We start from the raw sequence: 10,277 nt of genomic DNA, 5'->3' as shown, positions 1-10,277 counted from the left end.
CTGTCGTGAACCTGAAAGCGCTGTCATTCACCCGGACGGAGCACCTCGGTGTCCCTCCAAGTGTCAGGTCTTACTACTAACACCTGTTTAGTAGCTGTTCCACACGCCATGGAGTCACTAGGGCAGGCACAGCCTGAGGACTGCTGTTCTACACACCATGGAGTCACTAGGGCAGGCACAGCCTGAGGACTGCTGTTCTGCACACCATGGAGTCACTAGGGCAGGCACAGCCTGAGAGCTGCTGTTCTACACACCATGGAGTTACTAGGGCAGGCACAGCCTGAGGACTGGTGTTCCACACACCGTGGAGTCACTAGGGCAGGCACAGCCTGAGGACTGCTGTCCTACACACCATGGAGTCACCAGGGCAGGCACAGCCTGAGGACTGCTGTTCTACACACCATGGAGTCACTAGGGCAGGCACAGCCTGAGGACTGCTGTTCTACACACCATGGAGTCACGAGGGCAGGCACAGCCTGAGGACTGGTGTTCCACACACCATGGAGTCACCAGGGCAGGCACAGCCTGAGGACTGCTGTTCCACACAGCATGGAGTCACCAGGGCAGGCACAGCCTGAGGACTGCTGTCCTACACACCATGGAGTCACTAGGGCAGGCACAGCCTGAGGACTGCTGTTCCACACACCATGGAGTCACCAGGGCAGGCACAGCCTGAGGACTGCTGTTCCACACACCATGGAGTCACTAGGGCAGGCACAGCCTGAGGACTGGTGTTCCACACACCATGGAGTCACTAGGGCAGGCACAGCCTGAGTACTGCTGTTCTACACACCATGGAGTCACTAGGGCAGGCACAGCCTGAGGACTGCTGTTCCACACACCATGGAGTCACCAGGGGAGGCGCAGCCTGAGGACTGCTGTTCTGCACACCATGGAGTCACTAGGGCAGGCACAGCCTGAGGACTGCTGTTCTGCACACCATGGAGTCACTAGGGCAGGCACAGCCTGAGGACTGGTGTTCCACACACCGTGGAGTCACTAGGGCAGGCACAGCCTGAGGACTGCTGTCCTACACACCATGGAGTCACTAGGGCAGGCACAGCCTGAGGACTGCTGTTCTACACACCATGGAGTTACTAGGGCAGGCACAGCCTGAGGACTGGTGTTCCACACACCGTGGAGTCACTAGGGCAGGCACAGCCTGAGGACTGCTGTCCTACACACCATGGAGTCACTAGGGCAGGCACAGCCTGAGGACTGCTGTTCTAAACACTGTGGAGACATTCATGGCAGGCACAGCCTGAGGACTGCTGTCCTACACACCATGGAGTCACTCAGGGCAGGCACAGCCTGAGGACTGCTGTTCTACACACCATGGAGTCACTAGGGCAGGCACAGCCTGAGGACTGCTGTTCTGCACACCATGGAGTCACTAGGGCAGGCACAGCCTGAGAGCTGCTGTTCTACACACCATGGAGTTACTAGGGCAGGCACAGCCTGAGGACTGGTGTTCCACACACCGTGGAGTCACTAGGGCAGGCACAGCCTGAGGACTGCTGTCCTACACACCATGGAGTCACCAGGGCAGGCACAGCCTGAGGACTGCTGTTCTACACACCATGGAGTCACTAGGGCAGGCACAGCCTGAGGACTGCTGTTCTACACACCATGGAGTCACGAGGGCAGGCACAGCCTGAGGACTGGTGTTCCACACACCATGGAGTCACCAGGGCAGGCACAGCCTGAGGACTGCTGTTCCACACAGCATGGAGTCACCAGGGCAGGCACAGCCTGAGGACTGCTGTCCTACACACCATGGAGTCACTAGGGCAGGCACAGCCTGAGGACTGCTGTTCCACACACCATGGAGTCACCAGGGCAGGCACAGCCTGAGGACTGCTGTTCCACACACCATGGAGTCACTAGGGCAGGCACAGCCTGAGGACTGCTGTTCCACACACCATGGAGTCACCAGGGCAGGCACAGCCTGAGGACTGCTGTTCCACACACCATGGAGTCACTAGGGCAGGCACAGCCTGAGGACTGCTGTTCCACACAGCATGGAGTCACCAGGGCAGGCACAGCCTGAGGACTGCTGTCCTACACACCATGGAGTCACTAGGGCAGGCACAGCCTGAGGACTGCTGTTCCACACACCATGGAGTCACTAGGGCAGGCACAGCCTGAGGACTGCTGTTCTACACACCATGGAGTCACTAGGGCAGGCACAGCCTGAGGACTGCTGTTCCACACACCATGGAGTCACCAGGGGAGGCGCAGCCTGAGGACTGCTGTTCTGCACACCATGGAGTCACTAGGGCAGGCACAGCCTGAGGACTGCTGTTCTGCACACCATGGAGTCACTAGGGCAGGCACAGCCTGAGAACTGGTGTTCCACACACCGTGGAGTCACTAGGGCAGGCACAGCCTGAGGACTGCTGTCCTACACACCATGGAGTCACTAGGGCAGGCACAGCCTGAGGACTGGTGTTCCACACACCGTGGAGTCACTAGGGCAGGCACAGCCTGAGGACTGCTGTCCTACACACCATGGAGTCACTAGGGCAGGCACAGCCTGAGGACTGCTGTTCTACACACCATGGAGTTACTAGGGCAGGCACAGCCTGAGGACTGGTGTTCCACACACCGTGGAGTCACTAGGGCAGGCACAGCCTGAGGACTGCTGTCCTACACACCATGGAGTCACTAGGGCAGGCACAGCCTGAGGACTGCTGTTCTACACACCATGGAGTCACTAGGGCAGGCACAGCCTGAGGACTGCTGTTCTACACACCATGGAGTCACCAGGGCAGGCACAGCCCGAGGACTGCTGTCCTACACCATGGAGTCACCAGGGCAGGCACAGCCTGAGGACTGCTGTTCCACACACCATGGAGTCACTAGGGCAGGCACAGCCTGAGGACTGCTGTCCTACACACCATGGAGTCACTAGGGCAGGCACAGCCTGAGGACTGCTGTTCTACACACCATGGAGTCACTAGGGCAGGCACAGCCTGAGAGCTGCTGTTCTACACACCATGGAGTCACGAGGGCAGGCACAGCCTGAGGACTGGTGTTCCACACACCATGGAGTCACCAGGGCAGGCACAGCCTGAGGACTGCTGTTCCACACACCATGGAGTCACCAGGGCAGGCACAGCCTGAGGACTGCTGTCCTACACACCATGGAGTCACCAGGGGAGGCGCAGCCTGAGGACTGCTGTTCTGCACACCATGGAGTCACCAGGGCAGGCACAGCCTGAGGACTGCTGTTCTACACACCATGGAGTCACTAGGGCAGGCACAGCCTGAGGACTGCTGTTCCAACACCATGGAGTCACTAGGGCAGGCACAGCCTGAGGACTGCTGTTCTGCACACCATGGAGTCACTAGGGCAGGCACAGCCTGAGGACTGCTGTTCAACACAGCATGGAGTCACCAGGGCAGGCACAGCCTGAGGACTGCTGTCCTACACACCATGGAGTCACTAGGGCAGGCACAGCCTGAGGACTGCTGTTCTACACACCATGGAGTCACCAGGGCAGGCACAGCCTGAGGACTGCTGTTCCACACACCATGGAGTCACTAGGGCAGGCACAGCCTGAGGACTGGTGTTCCACACACCATGGAGTCACTAGGGCAGGCACAGCCTGAGTACTGCTGTTCTACACACCATGGAGTCACTAGGGCAGGCACAGCCTGAGGACTGCTGTTCCACACACCATGGAGTCACTAGGGCAGGCACAGCCTGAGAGCTGCTGTTCTACACACCATGGAGTCACCAGGGCAGGCACAGCCTGAGGACTGCTGTTCCACACACCATGGAGTCACCAGGGCAGGCACAGCCTGAGGACTGCTGTTCCACACACCGTGAAGTCCCTCAGGTTCGGGCACGGCCCGCTCTCCACATCCCTGCTTACCTCTCCAGTCCCCAATCTGTCTTCCTACCCCGACTCCCATCTCTGCCTTGCAACCTGCTGTGCTGACTGTGTCATGTGCTGTGGGAGCTGTGCCTCTCTGGCCCCTCTGCTGTCCCCTACCTTTCTCTGCTGGGGATACCCTCCTCATTCCAGCCAGCATTCCTCAGCTTTATGCAGGTTTTTCTCCCAGGTGCTGCCCCCACATCTCCTCTCACATCCTTCTGACCGACACAGTTGCACCTGTACACGCTCTGTCAAGGTGTCTGTGCCATGACACAAAACCCCGTTAACCATCCAAATCTCTCCGTCAACTGTGAGCCACGAGGCCAGGACCATGCCTGTTCACAGCTTTGTCTCTGGTTCTGGTCCAGCTCCCACTACCACGGGCACCTGATACCTAATTGCTCCAAGAACCAATAACAGCACTCAGGAAGCAGGTCCGAGGCCACCAAGGTTCCCACAGAAAGGCCCAGGGGGTCCAGAGTCAGGGTCCACAGCAGTTCCTGTCCAGCGTCCCTGGGGGAAGCCCAGCAAGGACAGCACTGCCGTGTTCTGCCTCACCTCGAGCCCCGAGGAAGGGAGCCAGCCTTCTATGAACCGAGACCTCTGAAACGGTGAGTCCCCAAGTGAACTTTTCCTCCTGTGAGATTGTTTTTCTCAGGTCTTTCCGTCACAGCAGCAAAAACTGGCTAAAGCACCCTCCGTGCTGACCCACACCCCGCCTCCGCGGGCTAGTCCTGGGCTGGGCTGCAGACCTCGGTCAGCCCTCTGCGGTCCTTGGGCTCACACTGCGCCTTCCCCCCAGCAGATGTGGGGTGCTCCTGGTTTAGAGAAAGGCTGGAGCAGCCCCCAGAGGAGAAACGGCTTCACCCCAGCTGCACTGACGGGCGGAGGCTGCTGTCCTCCCCTGTGAAAGGAGACCGAGGCCTTGGTGGCCTCTCCCTGGGAGTCCTGCACAAGGGCAGAGGGGCCAGGAGACTTTGATGGGGACGGCCCCTTGATGGGAGCATCCACTTTGCTTAAACCTCTCGGGTAGGGCTGGCGTGATTCAGAGGGTGATCTAGAGTCCAGGGGCGGGAAGGCCCAGGGCACCAGCTGTGAGGACGTGGTTTCCTCTGGTCCTGCCAGTTTCAGGAGGTCAAATGCTCTAGTCCCCACCAGCTGACCATGAGACAAGGGACGGGACCTGGAGGGCCTGGGTCTAGCCTCGACCCAAGGGGTCACCCGGGTGTCCACTGGGGGCAGGAGAGCCTCAGTGAGCAGCTTGGGGAGGCCGTTCCTTGGGGTGAGTCTTTCCTGGAACACAGAAGCGGGTGTGAGACTGGGAAATGAGTGGTGGGGAGATCTCACGATGGCCACGTTTCTTAGAGCAAGACGTCAACATGGCCGGCGAGCAGCAACGCAGGTCACGGTACACGTTCAGGGGCGGGGGCTTGAGCGTTGGTTTTCTTGCTCCCCACATGTCAGCAGAAGTGGGCGCCACACATGAAAGTGGGGGGGTGAGGGGGCCAGGTGTGTTGGAGGCTTGCCAGGAGGGTACTGTGCCACAATCCCAGCCCTGAACTTCCCCCTCACTCCCCAGCACTGCCGGGCAGCTAGAGAGGGCAGCGGAACACGCCAGAATGGACAGGGGCCTGCACACGTGTATGGCACACACACACACACACGCACACACACATACACACACACACATACACATACACACACACACACATACACACACACATACACATACACACACATACACATACACACACACACATACACACACACATACACATACACACACATACACATACACACACACACATACACATACACACATACACACACACATACACACATACACACACATACACACACACATACACATACACACATACACATACACACACACATACACACACGTGCGCACGCACACACATACACACACACATATACACACACACGCACACACACAAACATACGCACACACGCACACACACGCACATGCACACACATGCACACGCACACATACACACACACGCACGCACACACATACACACACACACATACACACACACATACACACGCACACACATACACACACGGACACGCACACACATACACACACGGACACACACACACATACACACATACACACACACATACACACGCACACACACATACACACATACACACATGGACACACACACATACACACACGGACACACACACATACACACATACACACACGGACACACACACATACACACATACACACACGGACACACACATACACACACGCACACACGCACATACACACACGCACGCACACACATGCACACACACATACACACATGCACACACACACACATACACACACAGACATACACACACACATACACGCACACACACACATAGACACGCACACACACACACATACACACACACATACACACACACACACACACACACACACCCCTTGGTGTTCATTCGTTGCTGCTGGGTTTGCAGGATCACAGAGTCTAGGTAACAGACCCCTCGTGATGCTCAAAGAGAAATGATACCCTCCCAGCTATCAAAAGAGGTTAGTCATGAGAAAGAACTTTCCAAAGCAAAATCCATAAAAGGTGCTGGAAGGACAGTCATTTAGAAAATTTTCAAAGATGAATTGACTCCTTGTCTCAGCAAATGATTTCACAGAATCTCACAGAATGTCAACTGCCCGGGGAACCGGAAGCTCACAGATGCAGGCGTCTGTGCTTCCACTACCAGCAACGAGCAATTGCCGCATCCCAGCGAGTGCAGGCTCAGGGCCGCGCTGAGGTCCCAGGCGCCTGGCTGCCCACCCTGGATCACACCCTCCCTGGCCTGTGGTCCTGCCGAGCAGCCCTCCAGGCTCCCCAGACCTGCAGACGGAGTGGGTTTCAAGAGAAGAGCAGGGACCGCCTCTGACTCTCACAGAGCTGCCCTGGAGGCACTCGGATGTGAACTGATGTTACGGAACAGGCCTTTCCATGGGCCTTGAAGAGTCTCGAGCTCCCCAGAGACTGTACAGCAGTCAGTGACACACAGCAGGCTCTCGGTGAAGACCTGATGCGTCAACAAGTCCAGATGTCAGACCCACAAAATGAAAGTCAGCCTGAATGCAGGGGAAGGTTATTTGGAAACGACTTTAAAATGCCTTGCAGGATGGGGAGGGGCGCCTAAGGGGAGGAGCGCAGTGGGAAGGCTGGAGTGTCCACCTGCCGCTGGGCCCTTGCTACCCTTCTGTTTCACACAGCAGAGCTCAGTCTGCCCGGTCGAGGGGTCAGAGGCTCTTGGGCCTCAACACCATCTCAGCAACTGAACACAGTGGGCAGGAGGAACACGGGTCTGGGGATTGCACCCCAGCCACGCCCCCAGGCTGAGTGCTCGGTGCAGGTGGGCCCATGAGGTGCTGCCCAGCTCAGTGGGCGAGAACACCTGGGCCTGGCTATGCGGCTCTGGCCCTGTCTTGGCGAGCACAGCCTGGGCTGGCGTAACCCAGGACGAAGGCAAACACCACCCCCCTCACCTCCCGAGCACAGGACTCCCTTCCTCCTGGGATTCACACTCCTGCCGGTTCTCAGGCACAGGTCAGCCTGATCTTCTCCACAGCTGACGGCCCCTTCCCTGGCCAGTGTGTGGGAAGGCCAGGTGTCGGGTTGCCTGTTCCTAAGAAGGGCAGCTGGTAGCAGCCTGGAAGCCCTGCAGGCTCAGGTTGAGGGCAGGGCCACAGCTTGCTCTTGTCACAGGCCACCAGTGTCTAGGGCACAGAGTTCCGGTCCTGTGCACCCCTGGTCTGCCCAGGTCTCTGCTGGGGCTTGTCCAGGGTCCCAGGACCTTCTTTCCAGCTTCTCAGAAACAGACCAGGTCAAACAGAGTTGCCCATCCAGAGGGGAAGCTGGCCTGAGCCCCAGTGAGTACTGACCAGTGTCGCGGCTGCAGAACCCCCTGCCCCAAAGGCACGGCTAACAAGGCCTGCGAGGGGGAGAGCGGGGTTGGGGGCCACCCACCCAGAGCACAGGCCAGTGCCCAAGCTGCAGGGCTGCTCTTCCCATTCCCATTTGCTGAGAAAGCCCAGGCAGAATCAGGGTAACCAGAAGTAAGTCGGTGTTTTTCTTTGAGTTTTAGAGTTCTACGTAAGAGAATTTCTTTATAAAAGTTTCTTCTCAATTTTTGTTTCTTCTTAAGATTAGATGTTCTTCTTAGAAGTGTAGAAATCACATACAGGTGTAACAAATACAAAGTACACATGCCCCTTTCCTGTCGTCCCGAGGAGGGCCTGCTGTGAGTCCACTGAGAGTCATGTGTGTAGGTGTCCACCCATTGTGTGCTCACTCACGTCCTCCCATGCACACTGTCTACAATTAGTGCATTACATGTGTGCACGTATCGAATTACAGCATATCCCTTTACATTATGCATATGATTCTTCATGAAAGTGGGCAGGTCCTACATTTTATTTAATAGAAGCCTTTCTAAAACTTCTGCCTAGGTTAGTTACATGAAGCCCTTTCCCAGACTACCTCTCTGCAACCTGCCCCAATCCCTCCCCAGGGAGAGTTCTGGGCTTCCAGTCCAAGGGCACCCCACAGAGCTGCACTCAACAAACAGGCCTGGCCGCTTGCTGACACAAGCAGGTCTCTGGCACAGTGTGGGAAGAGCCGGTCATTCCAGTAGTGCATCAGGCTCAAGCCTAGAAGACACCTCGCTGTCCTTCTCCAAGACTCAAGAGCTGAGCACCCCAAGAGTGACCCTGAGGAAGGAAGGTGGCAACTCAGCCAGGTAAGTAACACAGGGCACACCACCCAGTGTGTGGACAGAGCGCAAGGCCAATGGTATTTGGCTTTCCTCCTGCAAAGCACAAGATCATCTCTGGAGCTTTGACAACACCACTTAACCTCACTGCAGCTTGATGGGAAGCACCTGGAAGACTCCCTCCTGTGCCCTGTCCAGGCAGATCAGAAAGGTAGCAGCCCTTGGCTGAGCCTCAGCTCCAGCTTCTTGCTGGTGGACTGCACCTTATTCAAAACAGAGCCTCCCCTCCTGTTAGCAGCATGAGCTCTGCTGGTGCAGAACAGGCTTTCAGTTCCCGTTGGTGGAAAAGCAGTCCTCCTGCGTCCACCCTGGACAAGCTCTGCGTGGCAGAGTTGCTCTCCGTGGCTGGGTGGTGGTCTGCCCACTGTGTGGATGGAGAAGTGTCCATTGTGCCCACTGTGTGGATTGGGGAGTGTCCGTTGTGCCCACTGTGTGGATGGGCGTGTGCACCCTGGTGGTGTTGCCTGTTTTGTTCTTGGTCTAGCACTTGCCGTCTTCTCAGTTTGTGTGGCTTCTGTTGCTCATTTGTTTACAGCCTGTTCTCTCCCCTAGAATTCAGCCACGTGAGACGGGGGCCCTGGCCATCCTGTGGGTGGGTCCACTACCATAGGTGGGCAGCAGTACCCGGCCCAGGCAGGCCCCGTGAATACGGCGGGCACTGCAGGAGTCAGTTCCACATCTAAGGCAGTGGGGGGCTCATTGGAAAGGGGAAAGGAGCCATGCACTGGGAGAGCAGAGTGTGTGTGTGTGTATGAGTGTGTGCGTGTGTATGAGTCTGTGTATGAGTGTGTGTGTATGAGTATGTGTATGAGTGTGTGCGTGTTTGTGTGTGCGTGTGCATGTGTTTGTGTGTGCGCGCGCGCGCGTGTGTGTGTGTGTGTGTGTGTGAGTGTGTGTGTGGGTATGAGTGTGTGTGTGAATGAGTGTCCCAATCCAGGGCCCTCCGTCACCCCTGGAGTGAGAGTGAAGCAGTTACGGTTTCCTGAACTGTGGCTGCTGCGCTGGGGGAGAGGAGGCAGGGTTCAGACGCCCCCCACTCTGGAACCCAGAGGGTGCTTCAGCAGGTGGGATGCTGTGCCGGGGGCTGGGCAGCCTGGCTGGTGGTTAGTGGGGACTCAAATGTCCCCAGAGGAGGTGTGTGCTAAGGACCCGTCAGAGAAAGGAAGCTCCAGAATCCCAGGACAAGAGAGCTCTGAGGTTGTGGGCCGGGAGCTGCCCCTAAGAGTGGAGAGGGTCAGCAGCTTCTGCTCTGTCCTGAGCGGTACCTGCCCTCTGCGGGATGTGGAATTAGGGGCTTCAGAGATCAACACAGCCTTCCTGTCCCAAACCCCTTCCCCAGTTGGAGGCTTTGCCTCACTGAGGACAAACGCTGGTCCCGTGAACCCTCCACCCACTCAGGAGGTATCTGAACAGTTGGGTGCCAGCTGTCACGGCCACACATGCCCATGGGGGTCCAGTCTGGCACCGACCTGTCCTGGGATCATGGGTGCTTTGGAATAACAGCTAAGAGAAAACCCTTCTGCTCACCATGGCTGTGCTAGTACCCGTGGCTCTTCCCCAAGGTTGCCCAGG

The sequence above is a fragment of the Callospermophilus lateralis genome, chromosome 6, assembly GCF_048772815.1.
Source record: "Callospermophilus lateralis isolate mCalLat2 chromosome 6, mCalLat2.hap1, whole genome shotgun sequence".
Classification (NCBI taxonomy): Eukaryota; Metazoa; Chordata; class Mammalia; order Rodentia; family Sciuridae; genus Callospermophilus; species Callospermophilus lateralis.
The sequence above is the reverse complement of the archived record's forward strand: the minus strand, read 5'-3'. Positions refer to the sequence as shown.